At 37.9% G+C, this 26,796-nt stretch overlaps 1 long non-coding RNA gene across 1 annotated transcript; it reads right to left on the bottom strand.

Moving 5' to 3' along the window:
- LOC103663425 lies at positions 1 to 25,844 on the bottom strand. The gene is made up of 3 exons (XR_568771.2): positions 25,745 to 25,844; positions 17,289 to 17,468; positions 1 to 262 (listed from the first exon to the last, which is right to left on the bottom strand). It is a non-coding gene; the product is annotated as an uncharacterized LOC103663425 (long non-coding RNA).
- Between the last annotated feature and the right edge of the window lie 952 nt (positions 25,845 to 26,796).

Raw genomic sequence — 26,796 nt, 5'->3', positions numbered from 1 at the left:
AAAAAAAAAAAAAAAAAAAAAAAAAACCTTTCCAGATCTTCCTCCCATACTTCTTTCTAGGTTCAGTCCTCCATCTGAAAAAACAAAAAGCAAATTTTCTTTTTCAGGCTCTCTTTTGCCTTTCACCTTTCATTGTGATCATCTTTGACAATATTCTCAGTTGTTCACAACCAAGTTTACCTGATGAGCACTCCCGGTCCCACTCACAGTTTATTATAGCCCATGGAAAATTCTTTCCTCTTGTAACAACTCAGCTTTCTTCCTGTTGTGAATGAAAATTAGCAAGACACATAAAAAAGTTAATATTGAACACAACATTTGATGAAGACTGAAGTCCAGCAGATCTAACTTCAAATCCCAGCTTTATAACTTAAAGACTTTGGGCACATTATTTAACATTTCCATTCCTAATTCTTCTCATTTGCAAAATGAGTTATAAGTTATAATTTATAGGATTGTTAAGAATAAATTTCTATTTATAAAAGTATTTTGATAATGCTTGATGTAATAAGGTTCTTAATAGGGGTATTTTGTTGTGGTTTTCTTTTTTTTTTTTTAAGATTTTATTTATTTATGTGACAGAGAGACAGACAGCGAGAGAGGGAACACAGCAGGGGAGTGGGAGAGGAAGAAGCAGTCTCCTAGCCGAGGAGCCCGATGTGGGGCTCTATCCCGCAACGCCGAGATCACGCCCTGAGCCGAAGGCAGACGCTTAACGACTGCGCTACCCAGGTGCCCCTGTTATGGTTTTCATTTGTTTAGTATTTATCCAAGTACATTGATTCCAAGTTATTTACTGGTCATCCAGAAAAGATGAAGACAAGCCTATAATGCTAACATTATAGTTATATAAGTTTATATAGTTATATATATAGTTATATCTTATTATAGTAAGAAGACGAAGCATGTGTAACACTTCAAAATTCAAAGCACTTTTATTGTTTTATCTCAGTTAAACCTAAAAATAATCCTATGAAGTGGTTATTATCAGCCCCCATTTAATACTCTAGGAGGGTAAAATTTGTGAGTTTAAATGTTTTAAATTCACACATCTTTGGAGTGGTCAAAACTCAAACAGAGACCCATTTGGCTCCCAATTCTGTGTTCTTTGCCCAGTAGCATGCTGGGACATCCTCTACTACCACAAAACAAGTTCTCACTCGTTGGAATAATCTGGAAGGTAACCCTGAAAACCACTGTATAAACCACCAGTCAGCCCTCGCTTAACTTATAACTCAACTGATTAGGTAGAAGCCTTGGGTCTTCTAAACTGTCCCCAGAGATGCTGATGCCACATCAAAATCGTGGAAAAGGCTTTGAAGAGTATACGATATTTATCATATCACACCATACCATACCAGATCATATTTGTTTCTCTAGAAATACTGGTGAAAATACTACAAAGGAAATAAGATAATTCTTGACCTTTGCTTTCCTGAAACGGGTCCAGAAAGACAAAAAGTCTTCTAGAATGAAAAATAGTACTCATTGGGGCGCCTGGGTGGCACAGCGGTTAAGCGTCTGCCTTTGGCTCAGGGCGTGATCCCAGCGTTCTGGGATGGAGCCCCACATCAGGCTCCTCCACTATGAGCCTGCTTCTTCTTCTCCCACTCCCCCTGCTTGTGTTCCCTCTCTCGCTGGCTCTCTCTATCCTGTCGAATAAATAAATAAAATCTTAAAAAAGAAAAAAATAGTACTCATGGAAAAACTCAACATTCATTTAAAAATTGCTCTTTGTTCATCATAGGACTTTATTCAGATGTGCATCTTAAGCTATATAACTTATATTACTTAAAGTACTACAGTGTGACCTCTATAACCTACAAATGCACTAAAGAAAGAAAACTGGAGAAGACTGCAATTTCATTTCATTGTGTAATAGCTTGTCTCAGAATCAGGGTCTATTAATAGATTCCTAAACTTACTCCATCTTTGTATTCTAATGTAACTTAACAAAATATTCTTGATCAATGAATATATAGTATTTCATTTTGAGAAACAGAAAGTCATTATTGAATCATATGACAAAAATGTCATATTAAGAAAAACAACATGTGTCACTTCAGATTGCTTAATAATCCATGATGAAAAGCAAATTTTTATCGTGGCAGAACATCAAGAACTGTTGCCAGAAGTGATCGATGTACTAAGTGACAGTAGACACTGATTGGACAAGTTCCAATCATTTCAATAATACTTTATTGCATAACTAGCACCTCTGTCCTTATTAACATGCCCTACATGTCGGGGAAAATATTCTCATCTAGCATCGTATGCTCTGATTTACAAGTTCTATTACAAATTTCTTTTTTTTTTTTAAGATTTTATTTATATATTTGACAGAGATAGAGACAGCCAGTGAGAGAGGGAACACAAGCAGCGGGAGTGGAAGAGGAAGAAGCAGGCTCATAGCGGAAGAGCCTGATGTGGGGCTCGATCCCAGGACGCCGGGATCACGCCCTGAGCCGAAGGCAGACGCTTAACCGCTGTGCCACCCAGGTGCCCCTCTATTACAAATTTCTTAGTGTTGATTATTTTTTAGTCCACAGAAGTTTGATTAGATTTTTTTTAATGAGCTGCATATTTGTTAAAAAGAGAATGTTTTAATATTTTTTTCTCATTAGCACAGCAAGCAATAACAGGGAATATATCCAGAATGCCAGAATGTCTTTGGGTTTTGTGTTAAATGTTAAAATGTAAACTCTTTTAAATGGCTTCATAAAGCTAATAAAAGGAGATGATTGATTCCAGGGTTGGGGCAAGGAAGGTACAAGATGTGCCTGGAACCCATTGTTGTCCCAGAAATTAAACTGCCACTTTGGCAATCTGAGATATTTTAATTCTTTCAGTAAATAAGGACAGTAAAATCAAATAAAATAGGAATCGATGGGTCCACATGGCGATAGGTAGAGGAGAGTAAAGGACTCTTCCTTAGAGTCAAACAAGAAGCAGTAACCTTGAAAAGGATCCTGGAGTTGTAAAATGGTCATTTTGCTTCTATTGTAGTATACACTGGTTTGGGCCAAAAATAATCAATGGATAGATATGGAGGCAGGGGGTAGGGGATGATTTGATAAAGAACATCAGTGTTTGCATGGTTTCACAGTGTCTCTCCACATATTGTTTATTAGCTTCAAGGGGGAAATTAATAACTACATAGTGAAGAAACCAGACAACCCACTGACCAGTGATCAAAAAACATCACCAAGGAGCGTAGGTAAGGCATCGTGTGCCTCCAGATACAACACCCTGGAAAAGACACAACATCACTTCTGTGGCATTCTGGCCAGGAAGGCTTTACCTAAATCTAACTATGAGGAAATATCAAACAATTAAAAATTCAGGAATATTCTGTGGAATAACTTGCCTGTATTCCTTCAAATACCACTGTCATTGGCTGGAGAACTCTTCCAGAGACATGACAACTTCCTGCAATGTGTGACCTAGACCGGTCTTGCACTAAAGGAAAAAAAATACTCCAAACTTTATGAGAAAATTGTCAATTGTAATACAGATTGTGCGTTTGATAAAACTATTGTATCAAAGCTCAATTTACTGACTTTGTTAACTGTACTGTGTTAATTTAAGTTATTTAAATTTTTCTTATAACTTTTGTATAAATCTGAAAAGATTTTAGTTTATTTTATTATTTTTTAAAGATCCATCCATTTACTTTAGAGAGAGAGAGAGAGCATGTGGGGTAAAAGGAGAGGGAGAAAGAAAGAAGCAGACTCCTCGCCAAGCGTGGAGCCTGATGCAGGGCTCAATCCCACCACCTGAGATCATGACCCAGCTGAAATCAAGAAACAGATGTCCAACTGACTTAGCCACCCAGGCACCCCAAATTTGAAAATATTTTAAAATAAAAAGTCAGGGGCGCCTGGGTGGCACAGCGGTTGAGCGTCTGCCTTTGGCTCAGGGCGTGATCCCGGCGTTGTGGGATCGAGCCCCACATCGGGCTCCTCCACTATGAGCCTGCTTCTTCCTCTCCCACTCCCCCTGCTTGTGTTCCCTCTCTCACTGGCTGTCTCTGTCTCTGTCAAAATAAATAAATAAAAAATCTTTAAAAAAAATAAAAATAAATAAATAAATAAAATAAAAAGTTAAAAAAAGAAAAGAACATATGAGAAATATACTACATTATTCTATTCCAATAATTCACAGCACTCTATTATAGATTATGTAGATAATCTGTAGATATATTCATAGAACAATAAACATTTGAAACAAATTAGCAGAAAACCAAATCACTTACTTCTCAAAATAAAAAAGAAGAAACGGAAACCAAATCACTTACTGATGTGTATCAGTTACCTTTTAAAAAATATATTGGCTTTATTTCCTTCATCGTGATCTAATGTATTTGTGATATGTATTTTCCCACTTTCTTTAGGTCTTATACATCTGCTTCCATTCTAATTTCAATTATTTTAAAAACTAGTATTGCAAGTTACACGTGTAACTGTTTTAATTAATTAGAAAATGGACAATACTGGAAAGGTGGGCCCCACTTCTAACTAAATCTCTAATGTTAATAAATTACATGCAGTAGAAATGTGGTCCAGTTTTTCAGGATTATTATCAATTGCAGGAAATAAAGTCTTTTTTTTTAAGTTAGTATTCGCCACTATATTTATGTATTCTTTTATCTCCTGATTACTGAGAACAAAACAAGACCATTTATATTGGTGAAAACCGGTTTTCTAAAACTACTGAACAGGCAGAATAATAATCGTTTTGCAAATGGCCTGGTTTTACACGTTTTTACGTATCCCAAACTGAACTCCGTGCCATCTTGGACTTGCACAAAGATGTTTCTACTATATGCACTATTTATTCTGTTTCCTAAACTAGAAACCTTGGCACTTCCTTTTTCCCACATCCATCCAGTCAAACAACTTCTGGAAATATTACATCAGATCTACTCTTTATTCTGCCCCCATGAAACTGCTTATCAATTCGCAAACATCACAGGTTCCTTGTATAACTTTGTGTTTTTGTACATGCTATTACTTGCAAGGATCTTCCTTCTTTCCATCTGACCAATGACAACTTCTCTCCTCTTTCAAATTCTGTCTCAGATGTTCTCATGAATAGTAGGTAACACTGTATTCTATGCTCCCACAGCAATTCTGTCATTGTTGTGGTATTCTGCTTTCATAATTCCATATGCCTGTGAAATCCTTCAGAACAGGAAACATAACTTAAACATCTTTGTATCTCATCCAGGATGTGGAAGGTACACCATACAAGGCACGTATTTAATAAATCTGGAATGAATGAATGTAAGAAGGCACACAAACAAACAAATGAATGAATAACAGTAGAATGAAATTTAAAAGCTAACCTCCCCTATGCCACTATGGGGGCATAGGGGAGGAGTTAAGAAATTAAGGAAATAAGAGCTAGCAATCTTCGCCCATTTCAAATTTACAGAATATAGATATATATGTGTGTATTGTTCTTGTTTTCGAATAGAAGTTCCCTGAGGTCTAGAAGATGAGTTCTTAGATCAAACTTAGGAATGACTCAATTCAATGGCAGAAAGAAGGCCTGAGAGTCTTGGTTTACCAAGCAAAGCCAGTCAGCCAGGTCCTGGCAGGAAAGGCCTTCCTCGCAGAGATGATACCCCTCTTGCTCAGCATCTCACTGTGAGCTGCCTTTTGGCCAATAGCAATTCTTAGTTTTCATACATTTTTATAGTGCAGACAACCTGTCTCTGTCTTTTATCTTTCCTTGCCTACCACTGTGAGTCATGTACTGAAGAATTTCATGTCCTTATTGTGTATAAAATCCTACAACCTCACCTTGGTTCATGGGAGAGCCTTTTATCTCTATCAACACCTAATCTGGTCTCTTTCTCTAAAATAAGGGAGAGGAACACCAATGATCCAGAAGCTTCTTTCTAGCTCTAAAAGTCTGTGATTCTAATATTAATAATGGTAATATCAGGTTATGCTGGTAACACAAGTTAGCTGGTGAGTTGCCAGCTAAAAATCACTAGTCTGTACCATGGATGATGGACTCTGAGATTGATAGCGACGTAATGACTCAAGATAACTTTGACGGTGGTTGAGCTGAGAGAAGCCATGCTCCTAGTGAGCCACCTGGCTTAAGTAGACAGCTGTGTCAGAAATAAGCTGTGTGCCCAGCTTGACTGCTGGAGACTAGGCCTCTCAAATGTCCTTGAGTCAACGTGGACAACAAAACTAACATATCCTAAATTGCTCCTACGTCTCCTAGTCTCGGTTTTTATAGATGTAAAAATAGAAGAACATTGTGGATTAGATCTTCCTCCGGAGTAAAGGGGTAGGAGTTTGTCATCCGCTTTGTGTGAGGGAAGCAGCAGGATAATTGATAGGCCCATTATGTATAGCCAGGTGGTGGTGATATCATGCTGGTAATTTGAGCTGTATAAGAAAGGAGCGCTTTTCATTTCTGACTAAGTTCTGGATCATATTTAAAGGATATCAAGCATCCAAATGAAAAAAAGATAACTTTATGTGATAAATGAAGAGGAAAATGAATGAATGCCTATTGGCTTGATGTTATACAGGCAAAATAGTTATCTATTTGACAGAACGTTGCACATCAACAGGGAGCATTATTGACATTACACACATGTGGTCCAGGCTTTGTCAGAGATGAACCACTCATAGGTAATTATGAGCTTTGGGAGACAGGGTGGTGAACTGTTTGTCTGTGACAAGGGTGGCACTGCCCTTCCCCTCCTGCTAGAAAGTTCCACCTAAAACTTGTTAGCATGCAGTCACTGTGATGCAGTACACACTTGTCCTGCCAATTAGTCTGTGCATGAGGGGTTTCTGGCTGCACGATGGCTCCGACACATCACATTCTTGGTCATGGAAATAGCTGCAGCATTGCAAAAATGTGTGATACTCTCCACCCTGCACTATAGTTAGTGCCTTGTATTCCTTATTCAGTCACATTGAAGTGTCCAGAGATTTCTTGGCCCTATAAAGTGTGTGTTCTCATTCAAAGACAATTTCTGGCTTGTCTCTGTCCTCTTTTCACAAAAGGTATTTCAAGTAATTTATCTTATTAGTTCTAGTGGAGAACAGAATTTTACAATCTGTCTGATGTGTTGAATTAAACTATAAGAGAGGTGTTGTTAGTACATTTTTATATAATGGAAATATTAAATAAGTTAGGAATATGTTTTCTGCTGTATATGCCTTTCTACAACATCTTAAAAAACTGATCGATTCAAGTTTCCTCTCTGTTTTCAACAAGGTATGCCACTGGTGACATCAGAACGCAGCTCTTAGAAATAGTGCTTTATTCATTTTCCTTTGCTTCATACGGGTGGTAATTTATAAATGCTGAGAATTAATTTTAAGTGAGCTTTTAAGTTTTTTAAAGAAACCAAAAACAGGGCTCCTGGCTGACTCAGTCCGTAAAGCATGTGACTCTTGATCTTGGGGTCATGAGTTCAAGCCCCACATTGGGTGTAGAGCTTACTTAAAAATAATAAAATAAAATAAAATAAAAAAGAACCTAAAACGAAAACTAAATAAAGGCACATGGTAAAAGAGCATGATATTTAAAATCAGTTATGTCTGGCTTTGAATTCTAAGCTTGCTCCTTACTAGGAATGGGAGGGATTATTTCATTATATCACTTATAGGAAACTCTGTTTCATCATTTTTGAAATGTTAAAATACTTTGTATGGGTATAATCTTTTTGAAGTTTTAATGTAATAGACTGTCAAGCTCCTAGCACAGTCAGCCACAGACCAGGCACCAGTAAATATTTGTTCCCCACCTACTTTCTTCTTAGTAGCCTTTGATTTTGTTAAAAGAAATCTCTCTATCCCTTTTAATTTCTGCATCCAGTGGGATGTTAGGTTTTACCCATTCTTTCATTGAGTTCCAAAGTATTTCACAAAAAAAACTAGTTTGGAGCAGGGTGCCAAGAAGTTGCCCCTAGAGAACATTGGGTCATCATTCTGTTGAGAACTGCCTCTGGACCAGTTCACAAATGGAACTGAACCTAGGGCTTCTACTTGCACAGTCCTATCGAGTAGCTGAACAATACGGAGAATGAGAGACAATTAGAATCCCTCTAACTGGGAACATTGCCAGAGGCTTTCCCTGCAAAGTTGTTGTTATTCTTTTCTGGCCAAGAGCTCGGTAAAACCAATTTATTAATACTTAATCGCCTTATTAAGTGAGAACGTGTTTCAAAAGTTATTCATTTAGCCTTCCATACAATATGTTCTTTGTACAAATTTGCCTTTAATTTACCTTTGACCTGGAAAAGATAGAATATGAAACATGTTGTTTGTCTAAACAGATACACTCAGCTCTATAGGGAAAGAGTAGTCATGAGCCTCCCAACAGAATGGAGAGATAGCGGTAGAAGAGAGACTATTACTATTCTTTCTGCTGTTAACACTATTCTTTTTGCTTCATTTTGTTTTGCAACCAACTGTTCTTGATGCAATTCAGAGAATAAGACAGGCTGGCTGTTCCAGTAATCCATCATGTCAAGGCAGGACGCAAGACCTCTCTGTAGGACTTCACAATTAACTCCTTAACGCTCTGATCACTTTCTGAACAACAGGGGGAACTCTAACTCACTCTGAAGTAAATTCTCTTTCAAGTGTATTTATATCCATTGAATGGGCATAGAAAATAAAAATCTATAAATCCAAAAATATCTGTATGTGATATAAAACATATACGGAAAATGATCATTTCACAGTTTTCTGCCAAATCGTAGCTAATTTGTACCCACGGATAGGGCACACTAACAAGCCGAAGTAATTATTTATATTTAATTTAATAGGGGTAAAAAAGTTGAAAATGTTGCTTGCCTTTGAATGTTGTATCTTGAGATGTTACTTAAAACCTGAGCATTACAGGGGCGCCCAGGTGGTTCAGTCAGTTAAGCGGCTGACTTTGGCTCAGGTCATGGTTTCAGGGTCCTGGGATTGAGCCCTGTGCAGAGTCCCACGTTGGGCTCTGCAGGCAGCAGGGAGTCTGCTTCTCCCTCTCCCTCTGCCTCTCCCCTGGCACAAGCTTGCTCACTCTCTCTCTTTTTCAAATAACTAAATAAAATCTTTAAAATAATATAAAATAAAATATGAGTATTATATGCAAGCTAATAACTCCTTTCTATTAGGTAACGGGACTGATGCAATACCAAGCTGTACAGACTAGTAGCCCCTAGGTTACGACCACAGCCAAGACTATTTGATCCAAAGATGTATTCTAGAGCCAAAGTGGGGTAGTGTAAACCCTGACAGTTGGGTATTTTTCTTCCTTTGTGTAATGCAGATGCCTGGTTTAAGCTTTGTTCGCTGAGGCATCCACTTCAAAGATGGCTATCTCAAATAAGCACACTGCTAACCATACAACTAGATAATGAGTCAGGCCACCTACCCAGCCTGAGCCTCCTTTATTTTAGAGACCTTGGTTGATTTCAATAACTAACCATTTGGGCCACTTTTTATTTATTTATTTGTTTGTTCGTTTATTTTGCTTCCCATGCTTTAAATTCCCACTCTTCTGTTTTAAATTCACCAAATAGTAAGCTTATGAAACTCTAGGCCTCCACCCCTCACCCCAATGAAACCAGAATCCCAGGCCTATCCCATACATTCTCTCTCCCTTTCCCTCTTTCGCTCTCCAACCTCACTGTGTGACCCGAAGTGTGCCATCAGGACTTGCCAGTCCTAACTTCTTTTTCCAAGTTTCCTGATGGTTATTGCTGAAGGGGTTTTGCAGTCATGATGAGAACCAAGGACTGGTCCAGCCAGAACATAGTTTATTATTAGGCTGAGCCTGGCACAAAACAATTGGCGCAGTCAGCAGGACTGCATGCTTGCCCTTGCGATTAACTGAGGGGAATGTCCTTTACCTGCAGCTTGCTACTAACCACCCAACTCAAGTGGGAATCACCACCTGGGAAAGAACTACCTCTTGCTGGGAGCCTGTCATGCTGCTATGTACTTTGGCATGTTGCCCCTGTTGTGCATTGTCTGCCCAAAGGGTTGATTGCCTTAATAATCCAACAATTTCTCCCAGAGTGGCGTGATCAAGGCCACATGGTCCAATGAGAATAAGAACTATCTAATAAGACCACTAATTATAAAAGGTTTAATTGATGATTAATGTGCATGATTAATGTCCATACCTCAAGGCCAAGGACAGCTAAGGAAGGCAGACTGGATTGCTAGTCTATTGTCACCACCTATGGAAAGGCTCTGGGCTAAAGGCACAGGAAAGGATTTCCTTTAAAGGGAATAGAAGATCTTTATCTGTAACTACTGAGTCAGCGGGCTGTACCGAGACTATGTGTCCTAACCCATAAGAGTGAAAATAATCCTGCACCTGGAAACTACTGGCACAACCAGAGGAAAAATAAAACAGAGGTTTATGGTCCCTGTTTCACCTAACACTGTCACTCTTTGTCCTCTGATCCAATGGAATATTGTGGGTCTAATCTCTGGCACAGTGTTGCTAAGAAAAGCTTAATGGACAAATATAAATGTTCTGAACTTCTGGTGCTAGTGCCTCCTAAGAGCCCTGTGGAGGTGTACCAGCTCCTTAAAGAAGCGGACCCCCATAGGAGCTTCCTGGGTGTTGTAGTGCCTCGGCATGAAAACGTGCTAGATCTCTGCTATTGCAGTCCTGAGGGCTCGGGGCTTTTCCCAGAGACCATGTGTGTATCCCGGTAGCACAGCAGACCTCAGTTCTAGAGAGGTTAGCTGGGATGCTCTGGAAAGTGGCCACCTACAAGGGGGCATCAGTCAAAATTTTCTGATAACCATAAGAAATAAGGCAACAGAAGAAAATCAAGAAGTAGGAAGTGAGATCAGAAACTATTTCTTAACTGAAATTCAAATTTTTCTTAAAGATTTTATGCAGCAGGAAGGAGGTGAGGAGCTACCTGGCCTTTGTGGGATTTTGTTCAATTGGTTGGGAACCTTTGCACATGGCTGCCAAAATGTCTCCACCGGCCAGGATCTCTAAAGACCCTAAAATCCATAGCCTCCTTAAAGATCTACCCAGGCTATATGCTCATTTCCTCCAACATACCAGAGCTCCTCAATCCCCCCCCCCTTTCCTCTGAAAGGGGCAGAGCTAAGCAACATGCCTCAAAAAGTGTCCGAGCAAGCAAGGGAAAAGCTGACAGGGTTATCGAGGCTCTCCAGGGGAGAAGAAGGAGGAAATGGAAAGGCAAAAGGCCCTAGGGCAATGTTTGAGCCCATCCTTCCATCACAGTCCCTGCTAAGGCTCACAATGCATGGAAGACATTAAGATGAGACCCGTATCTTGTGCCACAAAACTGGCACAGTCCAGTGGCACATTTCCATGACCACAGTGACCCAAAGGACACATTATTCATTTCTTTTTTTTTTTTTAAGATTTTATTTATTTATTCGACAGAGATAGAGACAGCCAGCGAGAGAGGGAACACAAGCAGGGGGAGTGGGAGAGGAAGAAACAGGCTCATAGCGGAAGAGCCTGATGTGGGGCTCAATCCCATAATGCCGGGATCACGCCCTGAGCTGAAGGCAGACGCTCAACCGCTGTGCCACCCAGGCGCCCCACATTATTCATTTCTAACTCCGAAGAGGCCCCCTCTGACCCAGAAAACTATTTTCACAAGCTGTTCCTCCCAATTACAGGGCAGCACAATTACATCTCATGGGGACTGACGAAACCAACCTAGAGGCAATAGAACTCCCACAGAAAACTCACATTCTTTTTCTGTCTCTTGAATATGTAAATCTTACCAAGTCTTTGAAATGTAAACGTCCCAGGAGCAAACTAAAACACTGCCCTCTATCTCCTGAGACTAAAGGAAGAAAAGAGGGGTAGGAAGTGGTGGGAAGAGGGCTGTTAAAATACAAAGTGTTGTAAAAGCTCGTGCCCCAAATCTAGTTTGCAGACTCCTTAAGATTTTTGGTCAAGGACAGGGGTGCCTGGGTGGCTCAGTGGGTTAAGCATTTGCCTTCGGTTCAGGTCACGATCTCAGGCTCCTGGGACGGAGACCTGTGCTGGCTCCCTGCTCCTGTTTCTCCCTCTCCCTCTGTCCTCCCCCCGGCCCCCTCCATCTCTCTCTCAGATAAATAAAATCTTTTTTTTTGTTTTGTTTTTAAAGATTAGTTGTCAAGGACAGATACAAAAGTTGTGTGCACAGATATTTCTTAAAAGCTCTAGCCATTGGAGCAGGTAACCTTAACTTGTTCCATTAGCTGGAGACAAAATTTGAATTCAACTGTTACTTATAAACTAGTGAGTTTTATGTTGTTATACCTGATTCCTGGCTGAAATTTGGAGGTAGAAGTTACAGAGTGTCTGTGTCTGTCTGTGTGTTTCTGTATGTCTGTAGATTTATGTTATATGTATGTGCCTTTTTTCCCCCCTTCTCTACCTCTGGATGGTATTGCCAAAACTAACTTATGAAAAAGCTCTATTTAATTGGCTTAAAGAAAAATAAGTGCTTATCAAATTAAATATTTCTAAACTCTCAGAAATATAATAGAAACTAACCCAAACGTGTTTCAATTTCATGAGAGCCAAGATAATCTTTGGTAAATAAAAGCTAGCTTAAGTTTGTTAGTTTAATTAAAATAAGCATGTCTTCAGAGTTATCAGCATTAAATATAATGTAGACTTACAACTTATATTCTATCTGGGTTTATTAGTCAAATAAACTCATTGATACCTGTTATAAAATTCTGGCTAGCTATGTTAATGTCTCATAAAAATTTTCATAAGTAATCTAGATAGGATTTTAGGAACAAGTAAATAAATATAAGTGTGATAAATGTTTTTAAGTGAAATTTTCAACAATAACGTTTTATGATACATCTACTTAAATTGTTTCCTAAACCTCTTTGGTGATTTACATCCTTAGAGTTTTTTTTTTTTTTTTTTTTAAGATTTTATTTATTTATGTGACAGAGAGACAGCCAGCGAGAGAGGGAACACAGCAGGGGAGTGAGAGAGGAAGAAGCAGGCTCCCAGAGGAGGAACCCGATGTGGAACTCGATCCCGGAACGCCGGGGATCACGCCCTGAGCCAAAGGCAGACGCTTTAACGACTGAGCTACCCAGGCGCCCCCATCCTTAGAGTTCTGCTGGGTTAAGTTAAATGTTAAAAATTTACTGACTTATCTAGATCATCTCTAAATAAGATACAATATTAAAACAGTAATTGTCACACAAGTTTAAGTTGACCTCTTATTACTGAGGAAAGAAAGATATTTGGGTCTGACAGTAAAAATGTCTATGCCATGCTGAGAAATTGTGCTATGAGTAAATGTACATTTCTGAAATTGCGAAATGTATTCATAAATTTGCCAATCTAAAAAGTGCTGGTGTAACAATTTACAGTTGCTTTCTGTGCTGGCCAAGTTCAGGCTGCACCAAGATGGGTCACTATGACAAGAACATTATTTTGAGTTAAAAGCAATCCACAGCCAGTAGATTCAGAAAAAAAGTTCTTTTCTCTCCCCACCAACTGCCTGCTTGTACCAGGAAAAGAGCTATTAACAGAGACTACCCTTTACCTAAGAAGCTTATCTACATAACAGGACAATCTTTGCTTTGCAAACATCTTTCATCTTCTTACTAATGATCTTGCTTCCCTTTATCCTTAGACCACTACCCCTCACCTTAGTTCATATAAGCATCATGATGCTTCACTGTCATTGGAATTTCCATGTCTGTGGATTCCCCATACGTACACTATTACATCTGATTTTCTCCTGTTAATCTGTCTCATGTCAATTCGACTCTTGTCCAGCTAGAAGGACTTTGAAGGGCATAGGAAATTCTTCCTCCTCAACAGTTATTTTAATTATAAGTTACTTAGGAGACAACTTATGCAAGAAGGTCACCGAGAACTTCCTTTGTCCCCCTGAAAGTGATGAGGGACAGGTGAGGTTCAGTGGGGTGAAGTCCGGAGCCGACAACTGAGAAAGAATTCTTGAGACGTCTTTGGTGCAAAATGGTGGTTTATTAAAGCATGGGGATGGGACCAGTGGGCAGAAAGAGATACTGCCCCAGGTTGTGAGGGGTGGCTGATTATATACCACAGGGTTGGGGGAGGAAAGGAAAAAGGGAGATTGAGAAAGGACTTTCATATGTTAAAGAAGACTCACAGGATACCGAGGCCTTGCCATTGTCAAGTCAAGGCCCTGTACCCCTCTTGTAAGGCATCAACATGAAGATAGTCGGGAACTTCCTGGAGGCTGCAGACTACAAGGACATTCAATTGTATCTACATTCCCTCCTGGAAGCTAGGTTACTGACAGAGATGCTTTGTTCTTGTAGACTGCTAGGCATTTGTACACTAAAGGAGACTCAAGTCTTGCAGGATTGTGGTCTCTATAGGTCAACTATTTCTTTGTCCTTCAGGGCAGCCAGGAGTGCCCAAGGGATGCCACGTACATCCCATGGTGGGAGTTGTGGGGCGTCTGTTACCGCTTTGTCCCCAGCCCGCCCTCTGCTCCTCATCATCTGCACATCCCTCATCAAAAGCAGGAAATATATCTCCCATGTAAAAGGCATCCTTCCTATACTAAGAAGTAAAAATTGATGAGGGAACGGAAGGCAAGCTGAAGACAAAGCAGAAGCTGACACCCTGCAACAACACTCCCACTCCCCCCCTCCATGGGAAGTGTGTGACATTCCTCAGGCACTCCTGGCTGCCCTAAAGGACAAAGAAACAGTTAACCTATAGATACCACAATCTTGCAAGACTTGAGTCTCCTTCACTTTACAAATGTCTTAGCAGTTTACAAGAACAAAGCATTCAGTAACCTAGCTTCCAAGACGGAATGTATGTAGACACAATGAAATTTCCTTACTACCCACAGCCCATTGACAAGTCCTTGAAACAGGCATGGTGACATTCCCCAGGATACGTGTTGGCAATCATACCCCAAGCTTATGGCCCACCGATATACATCTGAAGGGTCTCATGACTAAGGTGTTATTAGACAGTAGTAAATGACCTTTTCCCAACAGCAGCTAGCCCCCTCAAGGTCCTGGAAACCTTGCTTCCAAAATTCCTTAGAGACTTACGCTATCCCTAACCCCCTGCCAACTTGAGGGTATATAATGGCCATTCCTCACAACCTCAGGGCAGCAGCTCTTTCTGCCCATGGGTCCTGTCCCCGTGCTTTAATAAACCACCATTTTGCACCAAAGACGTCTCAAGAATTCTTTCTCGGTCGTCGGCTCTGGACTCCACCCCACTGAACCTCACTTACATTCCCCAACCTCATCAAAAATCATCAGCGATAAGAGACTTTAAAGTTGAGAAAGCTTTAAAAACAAGCCTTGTTACATATTTATTAATCTACTACATCAGCCCAAATTCCACTTAAAATTTCTTGCTAATTAAAGCTCCCAAACACTTGTTTTGCTTATCCTATAAATTCCTCACAAATCTATTGTCTCTTTGTCTGAAATGTATAAAACTGCCTGCCTTGGTCCAGTTTCATTATTGGGCCCAATTCATTATTGGGCCTCTGTGATCCCAATACTGATGAACTATAAAAGGCTTTTATTTGTCTTTAAAGTAATCTGCCTCAAAAACAAAGATTCTGTTTTATCAAAATAATCTTTGTGCATCACTCTTTATCAGGTTTATTTATGAAAACTGAGTCTTCCCTACTATGAGCTAAAGTTTTTTGTTTGGTTTTTTACAACTATGTAACTTTCTGTATTTGCCTGCAAAGTCTTTAAGTACCACTTTGTTGAACAGATAACTAAGTATTGTTTCCCAGTGACCTTTGATTCTTTTTAATCAAGTGTTTTAAAACCTTTTGATTTTTTTTTTTTACAAACTTCCCAATATTTCAAATTCTAAATGAAATATTTTTGAACTACTCTAACTGGAACTACCTTTAGGATTTTCCAGAGAGTTCCTAAAACATCTCAAAAGATTTGTTCTCTTTTCTTATAAAAAGAGAAACATTAAACCAATTAGGCTTCTTTAATATCTTAAATTATGTGGGAATCATTGTCACATAAAAATAATGGAAAAATTGATGAAGGGGCACCTGGGTGGCTCAATTGGTTCAGCAGCTGCCTTCAGCTCAGGTCAGGAGCCCCAGGTAGGCTCCCTGCTCAGCAGGGAGTTTGCTTCTCCCTTTCCCTTTACCCCTCCCTCCCTGCTCGTGGTCCCTTTTTCCCTCTCAAATAAATAAAATCTATTTTTTTAAAAGATTTTATTTATTTATTTGAGAGAGAGATAGCCAGCGAGAGAGGGAACACAAGCAGGGGGAGTGGGAGAGGAAGAAGCAGGCTCCCAGCAGAGGAGCCAGATGCCGGGCTGGATCCCAGAACGTTGGGATCACGCCCTGAGCCGAAGGCAGACGCTTAAGACCGAGCCACCCAGGCGCCCCATTAAATAAAATCTATTTTAAAAAATAATGGAAACCTTCTTTATGGCTATCCTTGTATGAATATATGTTATTAATATAAGTCTCTTGGAAATTATATGAAATTTCTAAAAATCTGATATGTAATGTTATCACTCATAATTCCATTATCTTAAAATGTGGGTCAAAGAAATAGCTGAATTTCTTTGTCAATTGCATTATAATGAATCTCACAAGATCTTTAGCCATAGACATTTTTAAGACATTTGCCATTCACAGTTATTGTCTTACTCTGATGCTTTGGCAAAAGTGCTTGTCTTCAAGGAGATTCATGGAAAGAACTCTGATAAGTACAGGTTTCTTATAGTTTTCAGGTCATACCACTAAACTGGGTATGAATTTACAGGACACAAACAGAGAAATCGATGACTTCATAGAACTGACAAAAGATCAAGATCAACAACAGTTAATTACATGAGGGTGAATGAACTGATGAGGGTGTTTATAATTTTTATGATTTTTTGTTTGAAACATTGTTGATTCTTCATGTTTTGTTTTTTTACATATTTCTCTTTAATTATCTATAATGTACAGCAATTTGGTAAACTATATCTCTGTGAACAAAGATGAAACCATTACTTTTTCTCCCCACCTGATCCCAGAATTAAAAAATTCTCCATAAGTATTCTTATTTTAATGACAATATAGTTATTTGTATAAATTCAATAACAATTGTTTCCCTTGTAACAGGACACAATTAGAAGCATTGGTTAAATTCATAAGGCTTTGCGTGGAATGTCATATTTGAGAAAAATGTGCATAGACTCAGATATGACCAGACATCTTTAAGGATCTAAGGTTGACTTTATGGAGCGGGGAAAGCCCCTTGGAAAAACCAGCCTGGGACCTTACTTACAGGGTTCCAGACGGCCTTATCAGATGAGCAAGGAAGGTCATTTCCTTGTGGGCCCAGGAAACTCAGGATATTTTGGAGAGCTCGGAAAGAGAAGACTTTATCCAAATCTTTAGGTATTGCCAGTGAAATCTGATGGCCAGTCCTTGGTGTGGCTTCTTTGATAGCTAGAAGTAGGGATGACTACAGAGAGAAAAAAATTATGTGTCAATGGAAACTATAGTACACCCTTGTGAATATCAGATTCTAATCCTCTTAATTGTCTTTGAAGTTTTATTTTCTCCTTGTAAACTAAAATGAATGCTGAATTCTTCTCATTTCCTCCAATATCTGGCTATAACTCTCCAAACTAACATTTCCATTCTTTTCTCCCACCTTCTGACTTGGAATCATTGAGAACTAGAACTTCCCTTTTCCTGAAGCCATGCAAGCTAAAATGGGGTAACTTTATATAAACCTCAGAGAAATCACCAAAATAGCTCATATATGGACAGTCTTCATGCCTGTTGCTGTGTGGACCACTCAGAAAGATCACCAGAGACATTCAAACTGCAAGCCAAGAAAGTCTATCAGATTGCCACTGTCTACCCTCACCCCATCTGAAGGCACTTTGAGCCCAATGTCTAGAAATCTTATCAACAGGCTGCCTTCAGAAAGTCTAAAACTGGGTTTATAATGTGCTCCAATCACTAACCTTTGTTTCCTGTTTGTTTGTTTCCATAGAAACTCTTATTAAATACCTGGTGCCTCTTATTAAATGTCTGATGCAAATTGTTGTACCATATAGGCCTAACTTGAGAAACCTGCATTGTCACCTCCTAAAATGAGACGCAACCCTTTAACTGAACTGACTTATCCTCAGGATTAAGAGTTTGGTTCCCTTAGTTGTTCCTTAGATGAGTAATCTACCAACGCAGGACATGTTCAAACCTACTTAATACTATTTACACCTTTGGCCCAAGGTGTTAAAATATTTCACAATATTATCCAAATCCTTGAACAGATTCCCAAGACTTCTGAGATCACTGACCCCTTTTTATGTTTGGACCTTTAAATTTGGACAGTAACTATGGACTGGATTTCAGGCTCTTGCCTATAGAATTATTATAGAATTTGCTATTCTGATCCTGTTTCGGTGTGCAATGTCTGGGTTACAACAGAGCCCTACACCTGACTTTTAGTATATCATCTACCCAGGCAGTTAGTGTCCTCATCGTAAACTCTGATGTTGTGACAGCACAAGGTGGACTGTGGTGTAAACTCTGATAGTTGTGGGGTTTTTTTTCCCCTTTTTTGTAATGCAAGTGCCTAATTTAAGCTTTGATTACTGAAGCATCCAGTTCAAAGAGGCATCCATTTCAAAGATAGCTATCTCAAATATACCTATCTCCAGCTACACAACTAGAAAATGAGTCAGGCTGCCTACCCCCCAACTGAACCTCCTTTGTTTTACAGATCTTGGCTGGTTTCAATAACTATCCATCTAGGCCACTTGTTTTTTCTCTTCGCATGCTTTAAATTCTCCATTCTTGGGGCACCTGGGTGGCGCAGTCTTTAAGTGTCTGCCTTGGGCTCAGGGCATGATCCCGGCGTTCTGGGATCGAGCCCTGCATTGGGCTCCTCCGCTAGGAGCCTGCTTCTTCCTGTCCCACTCCCCCTGCTTGTGTTCCCTCTCTTGCTGGCTGTCTCTCTCTGTCAAATAAATAAATAAAATCTTAAAAAAAAATAAATTCTCCATTCTTAACTTTTATTTTTACCAATAAAGAGTGAGTCAGAGTGAGTCAGTGAAACCCTAGTCCTCCACCCTTAATGACTATAAAACCAGAACTCCAGCCTGTGAATTCTCTCTCTCTCTCTCTCTCTCCTTCTCTTTCTCTTCCCGCAAAATCTCACTGTGTGGCCCCAGGGATGCCATGTGCTTTCCAGGATATATGAACAATAAACTTTTGTTCCCCTACCCAAAGTTTCTTGGTGGTTATTGCTGAAAGGCATCTCACAATGATAGTAAGAAACACAGGGCTGGTCCAGCCACACATTGGTTATTGATAGGCTGGGACTGGCACAGGACAACTGGTTAACCAGAAGAGTTAGTTCACCTGAATGCTTTAAATGGCAGGGAATATCTGGAAAAAAATGTTAATGGTATCCTGCTACTGGATCCCTGCATCTGCCTTCTTCCCTCCTTTCTTGTATTCTGATTTTTTCTTTTGATTTTCTGAGATATGTTCATTGTCTTCCAACACATTCCCTGGTTTGCTTATGCTAGTCACAATTGGTTCCTACTGCTCCCAACCAAAAAAATTCTATGAATGATGTTACAATTGAAATAACTTGAAGTGAAAGAAAAACACATTCTTTGGAGGTTGCATGGTAGAATTAACATTCTCTGTTTTTCAGTGAAAGCATGAACCAGTCATTGTGTACTATTCCATCAGAGCACCTAACCACACACAATATTTTAATTGTTTCACTATCAGATCCCCCCCTAGACTGTAAGCTTTATGAAGAAATGGAACATTAGTGATTTGCACACTAATGAATCCCATACATTTAGCACAAGGCCTGATATTTAGGAGTTGTGCCGATATTTCTGAGTAAAGCAGTTAATGAGATAGACATCTTGTCATCCTTACCATGTTGCACTTGGCAATTTTGGCTAAGTTCATCTTCATAATGGTTAAGCTCTTACATCATTGCAAAATGTACATATTTTAGGCAATTTTGGCTAAGTTCATCTTCATAATGGTTAAGCTCTTACATCATTGCAAAATGTACATATTTTAGGATGAACTACAATGATCTATTTTTAGGCAACAAGTACTTATTAAGGGTCTATTATATACAGATTTGTATTAGATATTATGAAATTTAATAAAGCAATTAATAAATAAGTTCAAAACAATAAAGACAGAAAGTAAACAAAATTAACAGCCTGAATATAATTCTAAAGGTAAATTATGTGATATACGCAAGATAGAGAGGTAAGTTTCTGTATACATGTAAGGTAAAATTTCAGTGTGCCACTTGACATTAGTCAGACAGTGTAGCATTTCAACTGACAGTGAAAAGATGGGAGACTTCTCTGAGTAGGAGAACAGGATGAACGAAGATTGTACAGGGGAGAGTAAAGAAAGAGAGAGGTCTTCCTGAGAAGTACGTCATGGAACAAGGAATCAGAAGCCATTATAGATGAGGCAACAGGGAGGGAAAGTGGGCAGTGGCATTACACAGTGGTGAACAGCCCCAGTTCTGCAGCCATGTAACTTGAGTTACAAGTCTTGAGGCTGATGAACAAAAGACCATAAACTTCAGCTTCTGAAAGATCATAAAGGATAATATTCCATTTAATTAATTTTCAAAGTAGGTGGCTATTATGTTTTCTGTTTGCGTCTTGCTGTCCTGTCTTTTAAAATATAAGTTGCTATATTCACCTAGACAAAACCAGTTGGTGATTAATTTAAAGGCAGATGGCACAGACACAGTTTTCCTACAAGTATGGCTTTTTTTTTTCCAGTTATGATATTTTCTTTCCTGAAATTCAATTTTTAAAGATTTCACAGGAAGAGTTCCAGTTGCATATGGCTTGTATTTCCAAATATGATATAGCCACCAGGTCAAGAAGCCTTGAGATACCTGTCCAATGAGTCATCGCTATTTATGCAATGTTTCTTTTTTTTTTTTTTTAAAGATTTTATTTTATTTTATTTGACAGAGATAGAGACAGCCAGTGAGAGAGGGAACACAAGCAGGGGGAGTGGGAGAGGAAGAAGCAGGCTCCTAGTGGAGGAGCCTGATGTGGGGCTCGATCCCATAACGCCGGGATCACGCCCTGAGCCGAAGGCAGACGCTTAACCACTGTGCCACCCAGGAGCCCCTATGCAATGTTTCTTTGGGGAGAACACGAAGGCTGCCTGCCACCCAAATCAACTTCCTTTTCTATTGACTGACTCCTGACACATTTACAAGGGATGAAAGCTTTCATCCTAAAAAAAAAAAAAAAAAAAAAAAAAAGAAAAGAAAAGAAGAGAAAGAAATTCTAAACGAAGATGTTTTGTGAACATAAGGAGTTGGTTTAAGTTTACTTCAAGGTTTAAATGAATGAGGTTGATTCAGTCATGCCAGTAGAATACTTACTTTTGATCTAATGCAATAAGTTGATCATGTCATCCCAACTCTCTTTGCCCAGGGAAAATTTGCATAGTATATCTCAGTGTGGAATAGCAATAAATATTCTGGATCACTGATTTACTTATTTAAACAACTTACTGAAACACGTTAGCCAATGTAGCTTCAGTTTTCACACCACCCATAACAATATAATTTTGTATTGAGTAAAATTTACATTGCAACCTTGATACCTTCAAAGTTTAAAAAATAAAAACATTTATATTCTAAAGATGATAGTTTCTGACCTTTAATAAACATCATTTCTTTGCTATCAAGGACTTCATGCTATTGTAGGAAGAGAAAATGTCATATAAGAAGGAATCTAAAATGGATTTACTTTTAGATTCTATGTCTATTGCCACAAAAGTAGTTACAGTTAGCATCTAAAACAAAGGGCCTATTATATCCAGATTTGTATTAGATATTATGAAATTTAATAAAGCAATTAATGGTAGTTAACAGTTGGCATCTAAAACCATGAAGGTTTCAAACATATCCCATATGGAACTATAGGTAGACTCCTTTGGGCAAAAGAAACAAGGGGACTGTTCAACAGAAGCAGCAGAAAGAGGCTATGTCAAGTTATTATAACTATAATACCTGCATAGCCATCAATTTGGCAACTGTTTATCATTACAAATCTGGTGAATAATTTCTGAGAAACACTTGTAGTTTAAGTATTACAGATTGCAAACATGAGATCCTGGTTTTAAAATTGTAGTAAATACACCCAGAAAAGAAATTACAGAAATGAGACAAATACGATCATGTACTGCTGGTGGAGTGTAACTTGGTCTAAACTTTCCAGAACCTTCCCAGAAAACAATTTGGAAAACAAATATCAAATGCCTTTAAAACTTATTCATGACCTTTGGACACTTTTAGCAATCTATCCAAGGATTATCAGAGATCTTTTAAAAAGGTAGTATGGATGTTTTTTACGGTACTCTTGAGAGCAAAAATTAACTCTACAAGAGAATGATTACATAAATCATGTCATTTCCAAATTACAAGATATTGTGGAGCCAATAATCATGTTTTGAAAACTTTCAATTATTTTTAAAGTTTTATGATTTAATGTTAAATTTTTGAAAAATGAGTAAGAAAACAAATCAAATGATGCTATTTCAGTTCTTTATAGTTTCTAGTGCCAGACAGCAATGGTTGCTATATTTATTGATTGATCAATCTAAATACAATACTGTTCTTTTAGGTCATACAGAGCAAATCTCTTTCAACTTCTCTAACATTTGAATACTTGAAACAAGTATGGAAAGCTACCAAATGATCTGCCCACTCATCCTCAACCCTAACAAAATGTCACAACTTGTCGAAATTAAACATTTCTGGTACCACCAACCATTTCTTTTCTTTCTTCTTTTTCTCTCTCTTTTTCTTTCTTTCTTTCTTTCTTTCTTTCTTTCTTTCTTTCTTTCTTTCTTTCTTTCCTTTTCTTTTTTTTTCTTTCAAGATTTATTGATTTATTTATTTGACAGAGAGAGAGAAAGAGAGACCACAATGGGGGGTGGGGGGAAGCAGGCTCCCCGCTGGGCAGAGAGCCCAATGCAGGGCTCTATCCCAGGACCCTGGGATCATGACCTGAGCCAAAGGCAGACGTTTAATGGACTGAGCCACCCAGGTGCCCCACCAACCATTTCCTATGTGACATTTTCCATTATTTATTTAATGTGTATTTATACATAATGCTTTCTATCTACAGATTACTCTTCTTTGTGCTTTATATTGGTGAGTTGAAGTAGCCCTCAGGGTATTTTCTGATCTGAGTTATCTAGAGGATCAGGGTTTAATGACACACAGAAAAAACAAATAAGGCCTGGAACCATTCCAGGTAGAGTTAAAATTAAATCCAGCCCTCCTACCCCCACACAAATCTGTGGTTTTTGAAGGCCTATGCCTTCTGTAAAATGATAAATAAGGCAAAATCTGTACAATCAGAAACTATATCTGTCTTAATTTGTGCTGTGAGTAAGGAAAAATTCTCCTTTGGGGATTTGTAAACACAGGCATGATTTGGGCAGCTTTAGGGATTTAATTTAAACTACTTTTATGGCATGGGAAGTGCCAAGCTTGAGAAATAAATTTGCAGCTGTCCTCATGGGCAGAGTTCTGGGTACCTGGCAGAACATTCTCCTTAAAGGGCATACATTTAATCTAAGCTCTCAGAAGTCTAAGTCAAGCAGATAAAATCAGGCCAAACATGATCTCACATCTCAGAATTATGAAAGTCACAAAATTAAAATGTTTAAATGCTTGAAGAAGTAGAAATAAATAGAAATGAAGCAATTAACCAGATATTTTGTTTCCAAATATTGGCAGATCTGAAAAGTAAACAAATAGAAGTTGTAGGAAAAAATGTAATCATTGAATTTAAATATTCAATGTGCTTTAAATAATGGACTACATGTAACTTATAAGAAAAATTGGGAAATTGGAAGACAGATCCAAATTAATTTTCTAAAAAATTGCACACAAAAATAAAGAACAAATATGAGAGAGATTAAGACACATGAAGGATAAAATATATGTATGTATATACATGTACATATGTGTGTATATGTATATTATATATGTACACATACATATATACACACATTTATATATATGTATTTATATGATGTTCTAGAAGACAGAAGCAAATAGAAAAAGGAAGAGGCAATATTTCAAGAGATAATAGTTAATAAATGTTTATAATTAATAAAGGACAAATCCTCATAATCAGAATAAATAAAGGAAAATTCTTCCACAACATACATAGTAAAAATAAAAGCAAAGACAGAGAGATGATATTAAAAGCAGTCAGAAGAAAAAGATGACCTTTGTAGGTAATAATAATTAGATTCACTGCAGACTTCTCAATCTCAACAGTGGAAACCAGAACATTTCAAAGTACTGATACAGATTAATTTCAACCTGTCATTATATATACAGATAAGTTATTATTCAGGGATGTAGACAAAATAAAAACATATTAGAACAACAACCAAAAATAGATTCATTCTTCTCCAATAAACCCTCAATAAAGGAAATTCCAAAGTATATTTCAAAAAAGAGAAAACCGTCCCAGAAAAATGAGAAGGAATAATGATGAAGTAATTGATAAAAATAAAGAAAAAGATATATTTTTCTTAAAAATTTGAACAATAATATCAATGTCTAACTCAGGGAGCAAGAAAAGAAGATCTGATAAAAAATAGTGGACAATTACATAGTAAGATGGAATTAGTCAGAACTATGTGTAATATTTATTATAATTTTCAAAGGAAAAACCAAGAGAAATAGAATTTATAATTACCAAGTCAGTGTGTGTGTGGGAGGGCAGTAGAAGTGTTTTAAAAAACTACAGTAATCCAAAAGAAATTCAGAATGGTGAAAAAAGAGAAACATAAAAATCAAGATATACAGAAAGCAGAAAATAGGAAAAATTTGATATGAAAACTAGTGAAGGACAGAACAAGAAAGGAAATCTTCTGGCCTTTCATGAGTCATAGATGCAAAAATCATTGTATCAGGACACTGGGGCACTTGGGTGGCTCAGTTGGTTAAGTGGCTGCCTTTAGCTTGGGTCATGATCCCAGGGTTCTGGGACTGAGCCCCTTGTCTGGTTCTCTGCTCAGCAGAGAGCCTGCTTCTCCCTCTCCCTCTGCCTGCCACTCCACCTGCTTGTGTTCTCTCTCTCTCTCTCACTCTCCCTCAAATAAATAAATAAAATCTTTTTTTAAAAAGAAGTATCAGGAAACTGAATTAACTATGCATTTAAAAATTATACATCATGATCAAATTGGATTAATACCAGGCAGGAATGCAAGAACACTTTAGCATTTAAAAGTTTACTATGAGTTCAGTATGTTAATATCTTGAAGAAGAAAAGTTTTCTGATCATCTCATTAAATGCATTAGTGAAATTCAGCATTTACTATCACAATTCATAGCAACTTAGGAATAGGAGAAAACTTCTTTACTCATAAAAAGAATCTACTATAAACTTACGGAAATTTACCACACCTACTAGCGAAATGTCTGATTAATTCACATTAAGATCAGAATTGATCTCAACAATGCTATCATCAGCATATTGAATAACATGAAGAAAACCATAGGAATCAGCTAGACAAATGAAAGAAATAGAGACAAAATTAACCAAAGCATCATATTTGAAAAGTAAGCCACCAGGCACCCCCCCACCAAACAAACAAACAACAAAACCTCAAAACTATTTTAATTGAAAGGAAAACCACCCAAAGCACTATATTAATAGAAAATACAAACATTACTTGTCAGTCCTTGATAGAAAAAGTAGGCAGAGGGGCGCCTGGGTGGCACAGCGGTTAAGCGTCTGCCTTCGGCTCAGGGCGTGATCCCGGCGCTATGGGATCGAGCCCCACATCAGGCTCCTCTACTATGAGCCTGCTTCTTCCTCTCCCACTCCCCCTGCTTGTGTTCCCTCTCTCGCTGGCTGTATTTATCCTGTCGAATAAATAAAATCTTTAAAAAAAAAAAAAGAAAGAAAAAGTAGGCAGAAATTATAACTCTAGATAATCTGATGATATAATTAATAGAATTTATTAATTTCCCCAAATTTGTGCCTTATAAACAATACAACTTATTTCTTAATAACAATGGAAAATTTGCAAAAATTGATTATGGGGCCACAAAGGAAGTTTCAAATTACAAAAAAAACATAAATGGCATAGGCCATATTCTCTGAATATAATGCAATAAAACCAATGTAATAATAAAAGTATGAACAAAAATATCACTTAAAAATTTAAAACTCAGGGGGGTTTCATCACATTTTCATCCAAGAAGAAATCAAACTTGCACTTAAAAATTAAAGCCGTAATTCTTTATAAACATACATTCTTAAACCCCTAAATAAAAATTAAGCAAAATTAATTCGGTCATATGCCAAAAGTAACACTTATTTTAAGTGGCTCTTATTAAGAAATACTAGAATAAGTTAATATTAGAATATATATTCATATAATTAATTCAATCAATAAGTCAAAGCCAAAAAATATGTAATTATCTCACTAGAAACCAACACAAAATTCAATAAAGTTCAATATCCATTCCTGCTGAAAGACTCTTCACAATAAAAAGTTATTTTTGTCCATATTTATTAATATCTATATAGTATTCCCATTTCTGGTATTGACAAAGAATTTCATTGTAGACTAGCCCTCTTACCAAGAAGAGCTAGAAAAGCTGATAAAAATTCCAAAGCGCATCAGATATGCACTACAATGATATTGCTGAGTTATTTGGCTCTGGGCTATGAGGTGAGGTCCTCTGAGTTCCCTTCTGAATCCCACCTGGATACTCT

This window comes from Ursus maritimus, unplaced genomic scaffold (assembly GCF_017311325.1).
Source record: "Ursus maritimus isolate PB19 unplaced genomic scaffold, ASM1731132v1 scaffold_13, whole genome shotgun sequence".
NCBI lineage: Eukaryota > Metazoa > Chordata > Mammalia > Carnivora > Ursidae > Ursus > Ursus maritimus.
Note: the sequence above shows the minus strand (reverse complement) of the source record. Positions and strands in the feature narration are given on the sequence as shown.